Source organism: Phodopus roborovskii, unplaced genomic scaffold (genome assembly GCF_943737965.1).
Source record: "Phodopus roborovskii unplaced genomic scaffold, PHOROB, whole genome shotgun sequence".
NCBI lineage: Eukaryota > Metazoa > Chordata > Mammalia > Rodentia > Cricetidae > Phodopus > Phodopus roborovskii.
The window spans coordinates 55,730-73,787 of NW_026126449.1; positions in this window are offsets into that span (position 1 = coordinate 55,730).

The window sequence follows — 18,058 nt, forward strand, 5'->3', positions numbered from 1 at the left end:
AAAAAAGTGAACCTCAAAGACAACCTAATAGGAAAAACTGCGCTCACCAGTTGGCGGTGACACCAGGAATTCTTCTTTTCTTCATTTAGGAGAGTCAAGTAGGTAGAAAATAGTGCACCGGGGGAGGTGTAGCCTCAGGACCATTGCCAAAATGTCCCCTCTTCTTACCTGTCTTTTATCAAAGTGTGAGCCAACCTGACCTGACCTGGTTTAGCTTTACCGTATCTTGATCTGGGGTTGACCTGTCATGGCTTAACTGTTACACAAAACAGACCGGGATAGACCTGAGACGTGTCCTTGCCATCTCCACTCTTCACTAGTAACTGGTAACTACAGGAGTGACACCTTTCCGATTCCGTCCAACTCCTCTCCATTTTTTGCGTAGTCCTTTCACGATGGCTGCTGGCTGGCTTGGGAGCAGCCGTTTCTCAGCCACTTGGGGGTTCACAGAGCCCAGTTGAGACCCCTTACTACCAACCTTTCATCTTTTTTTGTAAATCCTTTTTCCTTAGCCCCATGAAATCCAGCCTTTCCTCACCCCAGGATTCAGTCTTGTTCTGTATTTTTCTTTTCTCTTTCTCTTTTTTCTATTGTCTTACTCGTAATTCTCCCTATTTACGTGGTCTGCAATATCACAGCTCATAGCTCTCCCTTCAACCCCCTACCTCAGCTTCTTACGGTCCTCTTTCTTAACACCCTCATACACTGTCATCTCTGCCCCCAACCCCCAGTAAATCATTAAATCTCAGCCCCAGTGTCCCCGATATTCAGAGCAGGAGGGGCTGCGGAGGCGGTCGCCAGCGGAAGCCGCCGCTCCAGCAGACACCGAGCTTGGCGCCCACGTTACTGTCTCCCAGGCCCATCTGTGCTGGAGGGAGCGGGGGTGGGAGGGGGTAATCTGGGGGTGAAGAGGGGGAGGGGGTTCTTGGGAGATTTGATGACAAAGAAAAGGCCTTAGAAAATGCTCTCGCCCCATTCTTTGCCAGTTTCAAGAGACAGATTTAGATACCTACGAGGCCGTGCAAGCTGGATAGAACTGTGAACTGAGGCTTGGAGTACCTAGGTCCCAGATTAGGGCAGGAGAGGGGCCTGGAATTTGGAGAAAAAACTACATATTCTAAACTCCCTGCCCCTTCCTGATGTGCCACATGTAAAGGAATTTGAGCTTAGAGTAAGAAGAGGAATTAGGGTGAAGAGAGGGAAGTGGGGTAGAGGAGTGATGAAGGGGGGGGGCATAGCGTGATCAGTATGGGAACTAACAGGTATCTGGCTGAAGGAGGTGGGTTGGGAACAGGAAAGGGCCCAGAAGGTAGGGTGGGAGGCAAGAGGAAGTGAGGGGGTGAGATGGGCTAGGGTGGAGATTGTAGGAGCAACAAAATGGGACAGAGAGACCAGAGGAGGAAGGACGGGGAGGAAGGGATGAGGGAATGGAGCAGGGTGGCATGGATATGGGTAGTGTGGGAAGAGGGGGCCTGGGAGTGGTACTGGCTCCTGTGATTTGCGGGCTCTCACTATCCTTTCTCCTGATTTGAGGGGCCCCAGTTGTCAGTGGCTAGCCAAGCTTTTTTCTAATTCCAAATCTGCTCTTGCTGCTCCCGGCCTTGTCCATGCTATCACAGAGGTCGAGTTTAGTCACAGGCCTTTACCTGGTTCTGCCAATGCTAAACTGTGGGCATGGGCTTCAGGGACTCTAGGCTTGTGTCCTTAGAAGTGGGGCCCAAACTCCATTGTCTTCCTGGATCACTGCTGCTGCCTTCTGTCCTACTATCCAGGGCGCCCAGAGCACAGTATAGACTGTAAGAATGTGAGGGCTGGGGGTCAGGCAGCCTGTTGACCTTGAGGGGCCACTGCCACATCTGTGCCTCACTTGTTCACGGCAAACGGGCCAAGCAACAGCGGCAGCTCACAGGGCTGTTTTGAGGGTTAACTAAGGTGACACATGTAATGGTCTTCATTCTGTGACTATCAGTCAATCAAATGAACTCTTACTGTGTATTCAGGGCTAGCTGGGTGTGTGAGTGAAACTACACATGCATGTGTCTGATTGGGAGTTATTTACTGTTGTAATCAGGATTCCGTTTGTAAGGGTGTATCTGCCAATTATTTTTGTGTGTAGTATGCCTGATTCTGTACTTGCTATAGATATGTGATTTTGTATCAGCACACATGTATGCTTAAATAAATGGCTGTATAGGCATGTGACTACATCACGAATAGTGAGGGATGTGGCTATTGACAACATTTCTACCAGTGTATGTATGCATCTGTGATCATGTTGGCTCCAAACACCCCCGCTTGTCCTCCCTCCCTCATGGAGACGTCATAGCCCTAGGTGCCCCCTCATTTCCTCACCCCAAGGGAACCGGAACCTGTAGGCAGGGGAGTGGGGGTAGGTACCAGTGAGGAGGTGTTTAAGCAGGAGCCTCATGTTCCCTCCCAGACTGTATATGGGAGGGGGAGGCCCGATCTTGTACATCACAAATCCTCCAGAGGAAGTGCTTCCCCCCCTCTGCCTGTTCCTAGTTCCCTGTCTTGTCACCATGGCAGCAGTTGCCAGGGCTCCCATGGTTGCTAAGATCTGGGTGTGGGAGGATGCCAGGCCCTGTTGCTAGTGAAACAGAATCTGGAGGCAAGGAAGACTACCCCCATGGCTGCCGGCTCTATGCAGAGACAGCTCTGGCTCTTGGGCTACCCCCTCCCAAGCTGAACCTATGATTTGTATTGGCAGTGTGATGTGTGAGGAGGGTTTAATATGGAGCTGGGACTTCAATACCTTCTGAGGAGAAAAGGGTCCTTAGTCTGCCCCCCATGACCACTTTTAAAGAGAGTTTCTGAGAAACTAGAGGCCATCTTATTCTCTTTCTTATCTCCCCTACTGGTCCCCTGAGTGGAATCCATGTTTGAGTTCTCCAGTCAGTGACTGGCTACTCATCATGTGATGTTTCACTGGGACCTAGGAATGCTGCTTTGAATGCAGACTGTGGCCAAATTGTTAACTTCTCATTTGGTACATGCTTTGTGCTGACATATGAGCATAGGGCTAGTCCCACACAGATTTCCAGCTTTGGCATCTGCTTGAGACACTGACTCTGGTTATAATTTTGGCCAAAGGAATCCCTTGAATCCAGCCTCAGCCTCAGCTTCAGCTTTTATTTCCTAGATATAGTTAAGCCCTAATTTTAATGCTAGACATGTGAACTCATTGTTTCTTTTCACTGACTGAGCACTGACCAGTGATTTAACTTCCTGGTACTTCCTGGCACCTTGAACTAAGCAGAAAAGTGATCATCATATGTAGTTTCTCACTTTGGACGGAGATGGCAGTTCTAGTGATGGCCAGCAGAGGGTGCGTAGCATAAGATTCTCAAGGCAAACTTTCAAGAGCCAACCAGTGAACTAAAGCTAAGGATTTAGTTTTGCTACCTAAACTTTAAAGTCATGTGACTGCAGAGCATACAGAACTATCTTCAGACCAGCTGGGATAAGGGCTGGGAAGGTGCAGAAAGGTGCTTAATGTGTCTGACACCCTTTCCCCCCAATGTGGACTGGTATTGTCAAGAGGACTCAGGACCTTACCAGTTTTCACACTTTCAGACTCAAAACTTTTGTGATATGTTTCACCTTTCATCTATGTTGTATTTGAGATCCCTCCAGCTGTATATGCTCCACTGCAAAATCAGAAATCTGCACCACTCACATCTGTCCTCTCCATCTGCATCGCTCACCTCTGTCCTCTCAATCTGCACCACTCACCTCTGTCCTCTCCATCTGCACTGCTCACATCTGTCTTCTCCATCTGCATCGCTCACCTCTGTCCTCTCCATCTGCACCACTCACCTCTGTCCTCTCCATCTGCACCACTCACATCTGTCCTCTCCATCTGTACCACGCACCTCTGTCCTCTCCATCTGCATCGCTCACCTCTGTCATCTCCATCTACCACTCACCTCTGTCCTCTCCATCTGCACTGCTCACCTCTGTCTTCTCCATCTGCACTGCCCCACATCTGTCCTCTCCATCTGCACCACTCACATCTGTCTTCTCCATCTGCATCACTCACATCTGTCCTCTCCATCTGCATGGCTCACCTCTGTCTTCTCCATCTGCACCACTCACATCTGCCCTTTCCATCTGCACCACTCACATCTGTCCTCTCAATCTGCATCACTCACCTCTGTCTTCTCCATCTGCACCACTCACATCTGCCCTTTCCATCTGCACCACTCACCTCTGTCCTCTCCATCTGCACCACTCACATCTGTCCTCTCCATCTGCACCACTCACATCTGTCTTCTCCATCTGCACCACTCACCTCTGTCCTCTCCATCTGCATCACTAACATCTGTCTTCTCCATCTGCATCACTCACCTCTGTCTTCTCCATCTGCATCACTCACCTCTGTCTTCTCCATCTGCACTGCTCACATCTGTCCTCTCCATCTGCATCACTCACATCTGCCCTCTCCATCTGCACCACTCACATCTGTCCTCTCCATCTGCACTGCTCACCTCTGTCCTCTCCATCTGCACCACTCACATCTGTCCTCTCCATCTGCACTGCTCACATCTGTCCTCTCCATCTGCATCACTCACATCTGTCCTCTCCATCTGCACCGCTCACCTCTGTCCTCTCCATCTGCACAGCTCACCTCTGTCTTCTCCATCTGCACTGCTCACATCTGCATTGCTCACGTCCACTCTCTCCATCTCTACCACTCACATCTGCCCTCTACAGGATTCAGGCCTTCAGGGTTTTTGTTGTTTGTTTTTGTTTTTTTGAGACAGGGTTTCTCTGAGTAGCTTTGGAGCATGTGCTGGAATTCACTCTGTAGACCAGGCTGGGCTAGACACTTGGAGATCTGCCTGCTTCTGCCTTCCTGTGTGCTGGGATTCAAGGCGTGCACCACCACTGCCCCTTTCATTTTTTTTTTTTCCATCTCATCTGCCTTGTTTCATTCCAGCCATTCAAGGCTTTCAGTCTGTGCTTGTGCCAGGAGTGCTGGACATACCAAGGCTTGAACAACATGGCCTGCCTCCCTCACTTGCCTAGACTTCTTTCCATATAACCTTAGGTTACATTAATTTATTTAATTTTTTTTTTCTTTTTTGGTAGCTAACTCATATAGATCACTCATACCAAGTTAAAACCACAAAGTCTTTTTTTGCCCGAGCTGCTGATTCATCTCTGGTCTATTATGGTTTTGAGAAAAAAAAAAACTTGAAATAAGTTGAATAAAACCATTTTGATGGTACTTTTCTGAATTTGAGGACAGTCTTTGAGCCTGGAAATTTCTACATTTGATGTTTACTTAAAGTGGAAACAAAGGGCCGACAGTCTGTATCTGGCTGACTTCAGCACTGTGGACAGAGACCACTGGCGGTAACTCCTGCTATGCCTGGGACCGCAGGGGAGTGGGGGGCGGGGCGGGGTGATGACACAGCTTCAGAGGGAACCAGAATCTAGCTGCTCACTCAGCGCCTTTCCTCTTGCCAGCCTCATTCTGCTTCTTCTATCAGCCCAGAGGGCAGACATGACAGGGACTGTTCTCTAGATTTTACAGACGAGGAAATAGGTTCATAAAGTCAGATCCACCGGAACTCAGGGGAAAAGTGGGGTTGGGGAGAATACTGGGTTTAACTTGATGTTTAGAGAATTGAGTAGCACTGTTTTTTCTTTGGGGGGGGATGACTTTCTTGGGAGACAGAGGGAACATACAGAGCAGGGAAAGGTGAAAGTTTGTTTGGAGGTGGAGTCCCAGCAAGCCCTGGGAGCAAGTGGCAGCTGGTGAGGTCAGGGTCCTAGCAAGGGATTAAACTTCCAGCTAGGACTGCTGAATGGAGGGAAGGGAAGCTTCCTTGTTCACAGAGATACAAGGTTTTAATTTTTATTTCATATTTGTATATTTTTTGTGCATGAATAGCTGGTGAAAGTCAGGGTTCTAACAAGGGATTAAACTTCCAGCTAAGACTGCTGAATGGAGGGAAGGGGAAGCCTCCTTGTTCACAGAGTAGGCGCGGTTTTAATTTTTTTTTATTACGTATTTGTTTATTTTGTTGTGCAGGCATTCCATGACACGAGGCAAGCAGAAAGGCAATCTGAGAAGTTAGTTCTCTCCATCTGCCATGGGGATCAAATTCCAGATCATTAAGCCTGAGGCAGCAAGTGCCTTTGCTCTTTGAAACAATCTTACAGCCAAAAATCTAGTTTTTATACCTTTTGCTACCGTGATGCTCAGCTTCCAGAGTCTGGAGATTAGAAGGAACTCCTGGTGATGTCACCAAACCTCCCCAAGTCAGGTGAGACACTCCCTGCCCTATGGGAAAAGCCTAGAGGGCAGAGGTATGGAAGCAGGGTGTAAGCAAAAAAGAGTTGTGCCGGTGGTGAAACTTCTGTAGTGAAGCTGCGAGTCCTGGTTTCCTGTCTGGGTCTATTTTGAGGAGTGGGAGAGACGAGGAGGTGCTAGACTAGGCTTGCAATAGGTCCCCCTTGGAAGTGCTTTGACAAGCAGCACACACACACACACACACACACACACACACACACACACACAGACAAAAGACAAAGTACAAGGTGTCTGGTTTTATACTCAGGCCTGGAATTGGTCAATGATAGGAAATAACAGAGAAATGGGATGATTCCAAACAACAGGGGAAACATGCAGCAGAAACAATATCACAATGTCTTTATTATGGTTTCTGCGGTGCCCAGCCTCTGGGAGCTCCTGCCCGGAGTACTGTGAAGGCTGAGTCTCAGGGAGGAGCATGCAGCTGTAGACAGGAAGACAAGGGCTTGGGGTCGGTCCCTTCTGATTACTGTCAAGTTACCTTCAGCAGAAAAGTACATAAGAAGGACATGAGGAACCAGAGGGCCTTGGGTCCTCAGAGATTCTGGAAGGGCTCGGGTCCTCCCTCCCAGCCTGTTTGGCTGGAAACAGATCACAATATCCCTTAATGGTTGGAGGCTAAATTTGATGGCCTTTGCTGATTACAGATATGTGGAGAGGCCAGCCCTTTTCATTCCAAACTGTACTGGAATTGGGCTTTTATTCAGTGGTCCAGATAAGACCTGACCCTCTTCTCTGTGCTCCGGGTTATTAGTGCATGCAGCCCAGAGGGAACAGCTTTTCTTTAGTGTTGGACTAGTGAGAGTTTTGTAATCTATTGTTTCTTTTCAAGGTTGCTTAAAAATAGTGTGGCAAAAAGCAAGCAACACCAGGAGGGAACACTCGGCTCACTGTATTCCAGGGCTGATCTGTGGGAACAGGCCATATACTGATCATGTTCACTTGAGATCTCCATTGTCTGGGCCATAGCAAGGACCAGGGGAGATACTGTGAACAAATTAAACCCAAATGCAAGGAGAATGTAGTGATTTGATGCCACTGTAAATGGCAGCTTAAGAGGCTAGTAGTTACAGATGCTGCCAGGGTGTTCTGAAATTCTGGCATCAAGGTTGTTTGCCTTTTAGTGCCAAGTACAGAGATAGTCATGTGCCACATAGTGACATTTCAACCAACAACAAATGGCATGTCCAGTGGTGGTCCCTTAGGTTATGTTGCCTGGTGATGTGGTAGCTGTCTTGGTTTGTGTAAAGACACTCCAATGACTCAGCTCTCAGAATGAGCTTCCAGAATGGAATTGGGTTTCTTAGTGACTGGTCCAGACAAGACCTGGCCTTATTCTCCATGCTCTGTGCTCACTGGTGACTCTACATGCATGTGTCTCTCTATATGCATATGTAGTGCATGACTGCATGTGTACCTTTACTCTGCTGGTTGGAAAGAGACGTGGAATACCAATACCAGAGCCTGTGCCAGTTCAAGTTTTGTGCCTCTTGGGTAGTCATGGCTGGATGGGCAGAGCCTTCTCATAGCTAGAGTGTTCTCTGCACTGTCAGAAGCTGTGATGCCTACAGTAATTGTTGTGCTTTGGACTAAGGCATGGGCGACCTTGGTATTCTCATTTCCCTGTGAGTGCCCTCTTCCCAGGCAGGTTGAATTCTGTGCCTCTATTTTGGTGATAGGAATGGGGTACTCCAAGACTTGGCCACTTAAGCAAGGTCCAGGTGACCTCCCATAGGGAGCACTAGGGCGAAAGGCAAGTGTCTACCCTGCCAGCCCATTGCCTGGGCTGGGGGGTAGGAAAGAGGCAATGTATTCATGGCTTCTGCTGCGGCTATCCTCGAAGGAGAAGAGCACTTGAGTTGGATGGTACCTAGGAATGAGGACAGTGCTCCATCCCCTGGGATAGCCTGGGGTCACTGCCTCAGGAGGAGGGTGGGGACTGACCGTGGAGAGGTTGTGCAGGCTCAACCACTCTCAGGGACTCTGGTCCTGCAGTTCTGCTGTGTCGCCCCAGAGCCCCTTCGTTTAATTCTGAGGTACGTAGATGAGAAGTGCTGGAGAAAAACCAGGCTTGGTGCAAGCAGTCTTCAGAGAGGCATATGTGTAGCCCAAGTCTCCCATTTGGGAAGAACATTGATCTTAATTGTTGGCAGCCAAGACAGAAGAGACTGAAACATTTTCTCATACCCTCATCAGAGCCAGACATTAATTTTTGCACTTGGCAGGATTTCAGACAGTCACAGTGATAGGAAGGCTTGAAAAGGGCTGAGTCCTGCACTGATGGACGTACACCTCTGTTTACCTGCATGGGGCTCCAGAAATACCTCAAGAGAGACTGTAGACACTGGGGTTGGGGTGCCTTCTGTAACAACAGACTAGTGAGCAATGGACCCTTGCTTTGGTACAACACTAGGTGCATATGGGAAAGAGGCCAGCTGTTGTGTGGGCTGTTTTGTTTCTCCAGGATTCATTTATGGATTGGGACTGCCATCCCTTTGCTTGGGGTAGAGTCCCTTGGGCCCTTTGCATCAGGAACCTACAGGGAAACTACTGAACTGGATAGGAGGGTAATCCCAAATGGTCCTATTGTGGATGAGCTGTGGGGCTGGCTTTGCAAGTTTTAGGACCCAACCATCTTGATGTGGCCTGTGGTCTTTTGCATTCACCTGTAGGTCAAAAACTCAAAACAAACAAGCAACCCCCCCACACACACTGCAGCTCCAGGTAGCAAGCATCTTCTTGATCTGTAAGGACCATGGAGCATGATGGACTCCCAGTACCCATGACTGGGGAGTGGTAGGAAAAGCGCTGTTCAATTTCCAAAGCCCAGAGATGATCTCTGTTCAAAATGTCTTGTGAGGTTTAGCAGCTCACAGCCTCAGGGACAGATGGTGACTCACCGGGAGAGTGAGCAAGAGACCTTGTATTTAACATGCTTTAATCTTCTCAATGGAAAACCCAGGGCTGGCTGCTACAAACACAGTCCTCTAAGCCTAGGAGCTTTGTGCTTTGTTTTTGTTGTTGTTTTCCTTTTTGACTAGATCACATAATGGAGCCTCTTCCTGGTCAGTCCTGTGAATGTTACTGAGTAGTTTTCATTGTAGTTACCAAGTCTCCCTTGTGTAACTTACTATTTAGAACAAGCTGGCTTCAACTCACTTAGAGACCACATGTCTCTCGGGTGCTGGGAGCCAAGGAATTTATATACCATCATGCCCAGCTTCAAATGCTGGATTTTAAAAGCTGTGGGTTTCAAAATGAACCCACATGTATCTCTGTCTGTGGCATCTCAGCCCTAAATAATCTGTCTCCAGCAGTGTACCACCCTGCTTTAGGTCAGGCAGTTCCTGCAGAAAGAGACCATCACAGAGGCTCTAGGCAAGCTTTGGTTGCAGATCCTGCTCCACCTGGTATCAACACAGAGATATGCTTGCCCCTTCTTTTGTATCTCCACTCCAGAACAAGTGCTTTGAGCAGTGGGAATATAGCTTCTGCTTAGCTTGAAGAACCCCTCCCTTGTCAGAACTGGCCTTGCTAAGTCATCAGGTTGAAAATAGAAATCCCAGAACCTAGACCTGAGGTCCAGGCTGAACCACATCACGTACAGCTTGGAGAGCTTCAGAACAGGGTGGTGGGGTTGAGCCAAGCTGCAGGCAGGCTTGGTGCAGCTATGACCACATGCCTCTCAGCCTGAAGCTCCAGCTTCCTATTGTGGAGGAAGACATGAATGGTGTGGGAGAAGCAGCAGCGTTATCCCATGAGTGGGGAGAAGGACAGACTTCCTTCTTGGGGCGCTGAGCTAGGACATCTTGATGGTTGAGATACAAATCTTCCCAAGCCTTGGTTGTGTCTCTTTTCTGTTGTGTGACTGTTAGGGATTCTGTAGAGCTCACTCCATCTGGCTGGCCTGCTCTCGTATAACACCACATTTCTATGTCAGTGGTGGTGTTGGGCTGGGAAGCAGGAGGAAGCCCTCGCCTCTATTCTTCTCGACCATGAGACTGTATCCTCACTGACCTCTATTGGCAGCCAGGTTGAAGCATCTCCCACAGAGGGTGTGATTCCTGCCAGTGTATTTGTTCCACTCAGGTCCCTAGAGCTTTGGATCACACTATACCATTCAACAAATAGGGCCAAATCACCTTGGTTTTCCTGGTCTGCTAAGGGCTTGTGGGAAAGCTGGATGACCTGGTTGAAAAGTTCCTGGAGTCACAGATTCTGGGAGAGGCTGTCTCCACTTTTTCCAGTCAGAAATCCACAAGCTGGTTTCCTTTTCTGTCACGAGGAATTGAGAGTTAAACACAACCTTGAGATGATTTCCCCAACTGTTCTCCCACCACAGCATACCTGAGAGACACACAGACACTTACGAGCAACAGGAGCTCATCACGGAGGATTTCAATGTGGGCAGGGGCCTCTTGGCACATCTCCTGGGGGGAGTGGGAACTGACCTGCCTTTCTTTCTATGCAGGAAGTCAGAACAATGACCCAGCCAAGAAAGAGCAAGGACAAAATATATCCTACACCAGGAGTTTCACAAAGCGATTCTGGTCTTTTTTCATCCAGAAAAAACAAAACAACAAAACAAACAAACAAACAAACAAAGAACCAGAGTTGAGAGGCAGCGGATGTCTAGGCATGTATGTGGCTGTATGTGCTTGTGCACATATGTATGCATGTGGTGGCAGGTAGTTTTACAATGTGAGGGCAGGGAGGTGGTCCAGTAGCAGGTGATGCCCATAGCTCTGCCGGGCTTCTCAGTATGGCGAGACTTGCATACTCTATTTTGGGGGGAGACGGTGGCTTCAGTGCCATAAAAACTTAATGACAGAGTCAGGGTGCTGCATGCCCATTCCTTGGGTCTCAGTGCCAGAGATTGGTTAAGGACAGACAAGGGAGAGGAGGGAGGGGATGCCATACAGCACTGAGCTTCTCTGCCCACACTATCCTAGAGTTTCAGGTGGAGTAGCCCCACTGCTTAGAGGCAATACAGCCCAGATGTAGATGGCCATTCTCTGGAAGGTGACCCAGTCCATATCTGCAGAGGGAGAGAACAGGTTTGCTAGGCTGAGTGCAGAGCCTGAAGGTCCACAAGCCCCAATCCAGGGCAGGGCTGCCACAGGCTAGTGAAACTGGGGACGCTTGCCTCGTGACTAGCATGGTTAGGGTGCGGCTGAAACCAAAGCTAAGGAGATCAGCTGTCTGGGGTCATATGTATCTAGGTCAAATCTTCTATTTTGGAGGTGATGGTAATACCCTTTTTATTATAAGAAGTGTTGGCAATGGTGAGGCTATATACAGCCAAGAGGGTCTGCCACCTGGACTCTCTCATACTCTGTGGACAGTGGGACCTTGTCTTCCACTCTCCTGCTACTGCTGCCGGCTAGGCTGCTGTCTGCTATGGGACCCACATGGCTGATGCTGCCAGTCACCAAACTTGTATGTTAGGAGCAGAACAACAAGAGGCCTGACCCATCCCTCCCAAACTCGGGGAAACTATGGACCCAGACATGGGGCACAGTCTAGGACAGGAGCTGCCCCTACACAGTCAGTAGGGTCGCGGTCCTCGACCTAGTTCACAAGGAATACCTGCCCACAAAGAAGAAGAAGTACACACTATACCACGGGACACTACGGACGGACAATGGCAAAGGAAGAGAAGAGGGCTAAGAGGGCAGGGCTGGTGAGGGGCGGACCTACCTGCCAGAACGCCTCTCGGCAGTTTACTGAACGGAAATTGCCGGGCCTGATGGCACTCACTCACTGATGGTGTTCCCGCTGCCGTACCAGGAAGGTGGCTCAGGCTCGTTCCCCTCTCCTTGACGGTGAGAAGCCTCGGTAGAGAGTTCTGGGAAAGAAGAGATAAGGTCTTGGAGGTGAAAATGTCTTGAAAACTACAGAGAATTGCGGTTACTTGACCCTAACAATGCTTTTATGAACGTTCCCAGAGCTTTTCGACTGCTGACATTTTTAGGGAGTCCAGTGAAACAAACCTTCTTCGGTAGTCTCTGTCAGCTCTGGACACTGGTCACGCATCACTGGGCGGCCTGGAACCCTTGCTGAAGTGTGCTGTGCGTTTTGATCATTGCCAGTTGCTCCCTAATGTACCCCCTGTGCACTGAGGCCTCTGTCACTACCCACGATTACCGCTGCTCCTCACCTAGGAGACACCCAGCTGCAGTGTGGGAAATTCATGGACCAAGAAGTCCGACCATTCTACGCTGGCCCTCGACAGTTCCAGGGTCCAAGGCTGCAAACTGGCGGGGCTGCCTGCTCCTCTTGCTCATCCTCAGGGCCCTGTTGCTATCCTCGCTTTTCTTGGTGGCGGTAGCCACACGGGATCTACAGTGTCAGGGAGCGTCTGTGGGAGAGCATCCTTACTGGCTATGCCCACCTTCCCTCAACCTTGGACAAGTTCACTCACCTCCAAGGAAACACCTCAGTATCCCAGTCCCGGTTCTTGGGGAGTCATGCCTCCAAGCCAGGCAGGAGGGCTCGGGAGTGGTGGAGGCGGCGGCCTCTGAGAGCCACAACGGAGGGGAACAAGGACTCATTCATACCTACTCCCCAAATCCTGAACACTCTTTCACCTCTGTTTATCCCAGAAAGGGTGAAAGGAGTGTAGCTGCCCCTCCTTCTCAGCAGCTGTGGTCCTTACCAGGGAGGAAATGACCCACACCAGGTGAAGAGTCTCCATGAGCTGTGCATCCTCTCTCTGTAAGCAGCAGGTTAAGGTTGTCTGGAAGAAAATACAAAGAGGAGTTAGTGGCCCATGAGCCAGTGACAAATGACTGGGGTAGAGGGATTGAATCAGCTGGTCCCAGCCCCTCTACACAGTCAAGGAGACTAAGACCCCAGAGAGAGGGGGAAGGTTTGTTCTGAGTTGTCCAGTTGTCTGAACTTGGGGAACCCAGATACTGATTCTGGCTGACTCCTTTGTTAAAATACTGTTTTTTTTTTTTTTTGAGTCAGGTTTCTCTTGCTTTATAGACCAGGCTGGCCTCAAACTCACAGAAGATCTGCCTCCCTCCTGAGTGCTGGGATTAAAGGTGTGTGCCATCACCACCTGGCAAAATACCAACTTTCTGAATTCACCGTGAGCAAACCCAGGATGTTAGAAATATCTACTAAAGCTGTTCCTAGGTGTAAAGAGACCTAGTGCACTGGTGCTGTCAATCCTGGCCTCATCCATCAGGCCACACTCAGTATGTGTATTTACTTTATAAGCATTAGCTTATAGAGCACATTTTAGTCATAAAAAAAAAACCCTGCTTCTAGTAAGGCTGCACAGCTTTAAGTGGTTCTCAGATGGTTTGAAATGTTCCTAAACAAAATGAATGGTACATGGTGTCACAGAAGTTTAACCACAGAAGCAGTGAGCCCTTATTCTGGTAGCATTATTATGCAGTCTTAAACTGTTGAGTTTAAGTCCCTTTGTAGAGGTGGTGGTGGTGTAACCTAATCCCAGCATTGGAGGCAGAGGCAGGCAGATCTCTGTGAATGTGAGGCCATCTGGTCTACAGAGCAGTTTGGACAGCTATGCAAAGAGAACCCTGTCTTGAAAAAAACAAACAAATAAATAATCAGTAAATAAAACTTAAAAAAAGATTTAAGAGGAAAAAATTCTTTGTAATGATTTAAAGTTTAACCTTTCTCCTAAAATATCAGCTGAGAGCAGATGCAGACATCTCACAAGTACTCATCTATGAGTTCTGCAAAAAATTCATGACTCTTTCAGTAAACACCTATTGAGCATCCGGTATGTGCTGGGCACAGTGGTATGTCATAACACTGTAGTATTTGGTATTTGGTGTGGCTGCTGCTGTAAGTGTGAAGGCAGCACAAGGCCCTTTTATTAGGCCTTTATTCCAAGGGCAGTGGGTAGACACAGAAGGATGGCTGTCACCGTCAGATCTCTGACACCGTAGAAATGGATTAAAGGGGCCAAATCTGCTGGTTGGAGAGCAGTTGGGTGGCTATCGCCATGGGTACAGGCAAGAGAAAACCAGTGTTAGTAAGCTTGAACATGGAAACAGGGAGGGAAGAGGTGACAGATGTCAACAGCCAGTCAACAGAACCTGGTGACCTACGGGCTAGGATGAGAGACTTGAGAAAACATGAATGGGGAACTGGAAAATGACTTTACTCTTCAGGGTAAAAGAATGGAGAAAAAGCAGGTTGAGGCAGAAAGATGAGTTCGCTAGAGCATTCTGAGCATTCTGGTGAAACATCAAGATGGAGACCCCTCCCCCACAGGAGATTTAAGTCTATGGACTGAATGCTTGGGAATCATTAATGTTTAGATAGTGGGTTATAGGATGGAGTCAACTCAAAGACAGCAAGTAAGTGAGAAAGACAATAAAGTCCTGAAGGTACAGCACCTAGAACAGAAACAAACCAAGGAAGTTGAGAAAAGACCATCAAAGAAGACGGAAGGAGCCTTGAGTACTGGTTGCCAAGCAAATAGTGTGGCATTAACAATGAGGTAGTAATATCATTCAATTGGGATTTTATTATTTGTGGTATTCCTTAGTTTTCATATATTGTATAAAATATAGAAAATAAATGCCAAGAGAAAGATGATAAGGAAATAAGGAAGAGACTAAACACTTTATTCAGAAAAACTGACTAAGAAGACACCCAAGAAGAGGTCACTGGACTTGACAATTGGGAAATTATTGATGACCTGTTACAAGCCAATTCAGCAAGGTGCTGACTGCAGAGGTCAGGCTTGAGGGGCGTCAGGAGATAGTGAGCTGTTTTCTAAGACCATTGTGATGGAAGAAAAGGGATGAACTTAGAAGTCTTTGTAAAGAAGACATTGAGATGGTATTGGTGATGGCAGGACCCTCGCAGAGCTGGGAGAAAGCAGAGCATTCCCAGAGAGAGAGCAAAGAGATGTACTAACCCAGGCCCATGCTAGCAGCACCTGGCAGTCAGGTTGCCATAAGTGAAAAGGCTGGATGGAGCTGGGTAGCAGTGTGTACGTGTGTTTTGGGCAAAGGACGGCGTGGACAGTAGAGCCCAGGTTTCTGTGGTGTATTCTGGAGGGGAGGTATTCGGTAGCTGGAAGTAACTTGCAAACTGACTTCCAGCTGCAGGGGAGAGTCAGAAAGTAGCCCATGCCTGGGGGCTACTCTTTATACTCCAATCACAGGGTAGTGTATACTAATCTGCTCATATACTCAATCACAGGGTAGTGTGAATATCTGCAGGACAGCACAGCAGGAGGCAAAGGCTGGGATTCTACTCAGGCATGGTGATAAGTGGCTATGAATCTGGCTTTCAGTGGAAACCTCAGATTCTTTCTGCCATTAAGAGCTGGGAGGCATTTATATATAGTTGCAGAGTTCTGAATCAATACAGCTTTGCTATTTAATTCACATAATGATCACTTCAGCGATGAGAACAAAAGCTCCTACCAGGCAGCAGGTCAAGTGAGGACATCAAGACAAACATTTTTCTGTATGATCTACCTCTGCTGGGAGCACTGTTCAGACACCCGGTTGGCTCTTCAGGTGAGTCCCACAGGAGTGGCAACTATAGACTTTCCAGAGAATCCAGCACTGCCCTCTGCAGAATTACTTTTCATTAGTTAGTCTTTTCTTTCCATGACTCTTAGCTGGCTGGTTTGCTCCCTCTGGAACACACCTGGCAAAGGTCTGTGGGTTAACTGGGCCTATTGCTACTGGCATATTGTTTTTAAGTGCCATGTGCATTTCATAGCAAAGAACTGATTATGCAGTTCTAGGACCCTTGCTTGCGCTATTAGGAAACTCACAAGTCACTGCTTAGAAATAGTAATTTTTAAGACTGGGCCTCTGGAAAGAGCATCGGGTTTTCCTGCTGTCTCTGATCCAGACTCACACAGTAGTAGCAGCTCCAGCCCGTTTCTGTATGGGCCATCTCTGTCACCTCCACTGCACTGTCTCCTTGGAGGTAACCATGCGCCGCAGGCAACCGTCCGTGGAAAACCCTGGTGCAGACTCTGCATGGGAAGAGGCTCTCAGCGGTCCAGACTTAGCAGATATCACACATCTCATCATTGACAACCTGGCAGGAATGAATAGGATTTGAATGTACAGATAGTGAGGAGATCTTTTGTTTCCACAGAAAATGAAAGAGCTTTGGATTCTTTCAAGACTATCATGGTTTGATCAAGCAAGACCCCTGAAATAGTGTCCCAGGTGATCCAACAGCTGGGATAAGGCAGCAGAAGACCACTACAGCCAGGATTTCTCTACTGTCTTCTTAGGATCCTCAAAACAGCCTTCTACCAGCAGGAAACAAGTTTGAAAAGAATGACGCCCAAATTCCCAAATATTGTTTATAAATGTTTTTTTACTTGTATGGGGTTGGTTATAAATGGTTAATAATCACAACCAAACTCTTTAAGAGTAAAAAGGGTATTATGGTATAGATATGATTATTTTGTTTTAAAATGGATTTTCATTTATTGATACAATTTAAGGTCAATTTTGTGATATGTATATTTCTCCTCTTGTTTAGGTATTGTGTTTATATAGCTCATTTATAAATGTAATGTATAATTTAACACCGTTATGGGCCTATGATATTCAAAATTTAGAGATGTATTTGAGATGAATAGAGCTTTCTTCAAACCTTTCAAAGACCTATAGAATATGGCATTTAAAATGGTTTAGGGTTTTCTTGACAAGTGAGTCATAACTGCTCCTGGCAACACCACCTGTGTCAGAAAGGAAGATGGACACTGAAGAAACTCATGTGGAGTTACTTCCAATATGGCCAAAGACTAGCCATTTGGGCAAGATACTGCCTGTCTGGACTTTTAAACTTTATGCAATATAAACTGGACATGCAGGACTCACAGAAAGTGACTACTGAAACAAGATGTACATTGCTACAGAGTTCCTACTTCATGGAAGAGTCTGCCAGACAGTCTGCAGGACACAGAGAAAAGTGACTGACAAACTGCCAATACAGAGGGATAGTTTAAAGTTTCTTGCTTTGCTGAGGAGTCTGCCAGACACTATGGCCAATGGGCTGAAGATGGAACATTACAAGGACTTTGGATGGCTGATCAGGGTAGTTTTCTCTGTCATTTCTAGAGTTTATATATTATCCTTCTATGGTCTTTGAAGGAGTTGAAGACAGATAGTTATGGTTATAGTTTTCCTTAGTTAGGATTAAAGATAAGTTACATATAAGACTTTAGATTCACAAAGATAGGATAATGAAATAATTTCTTTAAATCTTGCTAAATGTTAATGGACTGAACATTGTTAACTGTGGTTCTTATTTGATAACTGTTTTGTTATATATTTTTGCGATGTTAGGTTTAAAAACCCTTCTTTTTATTTTAGACAGAAAAAGAGATGATGGGTGTTACAAGTGAGTTTTCCTGCCGGTCTGGTCCCACCACCACACCAGCCCCAATTAACACCGAGACTCTGTATTTGTTATAATGCTGTTGGCCAGTTACTTGTTTCTTGTGGCTACCTCTCTCTTAAATAACCCATTTCTGTTAATCTAAGTGTTTCCACATGGTCTCATCTTACTGTGGTGTACCAACGTGATGTATTTACTGGAGTGTGCAAACGTTGCTGTGAGACCTTGGGTGACTGTCCAGGTAGCCTGCTGTTTCTCTACTGCTTGCACCTTTTTGAATTTACATCCACACTTCCCTGTCTACCCTATGTCGTTATTTTCCTTCTAAGGTCTTGATGAGGTTGA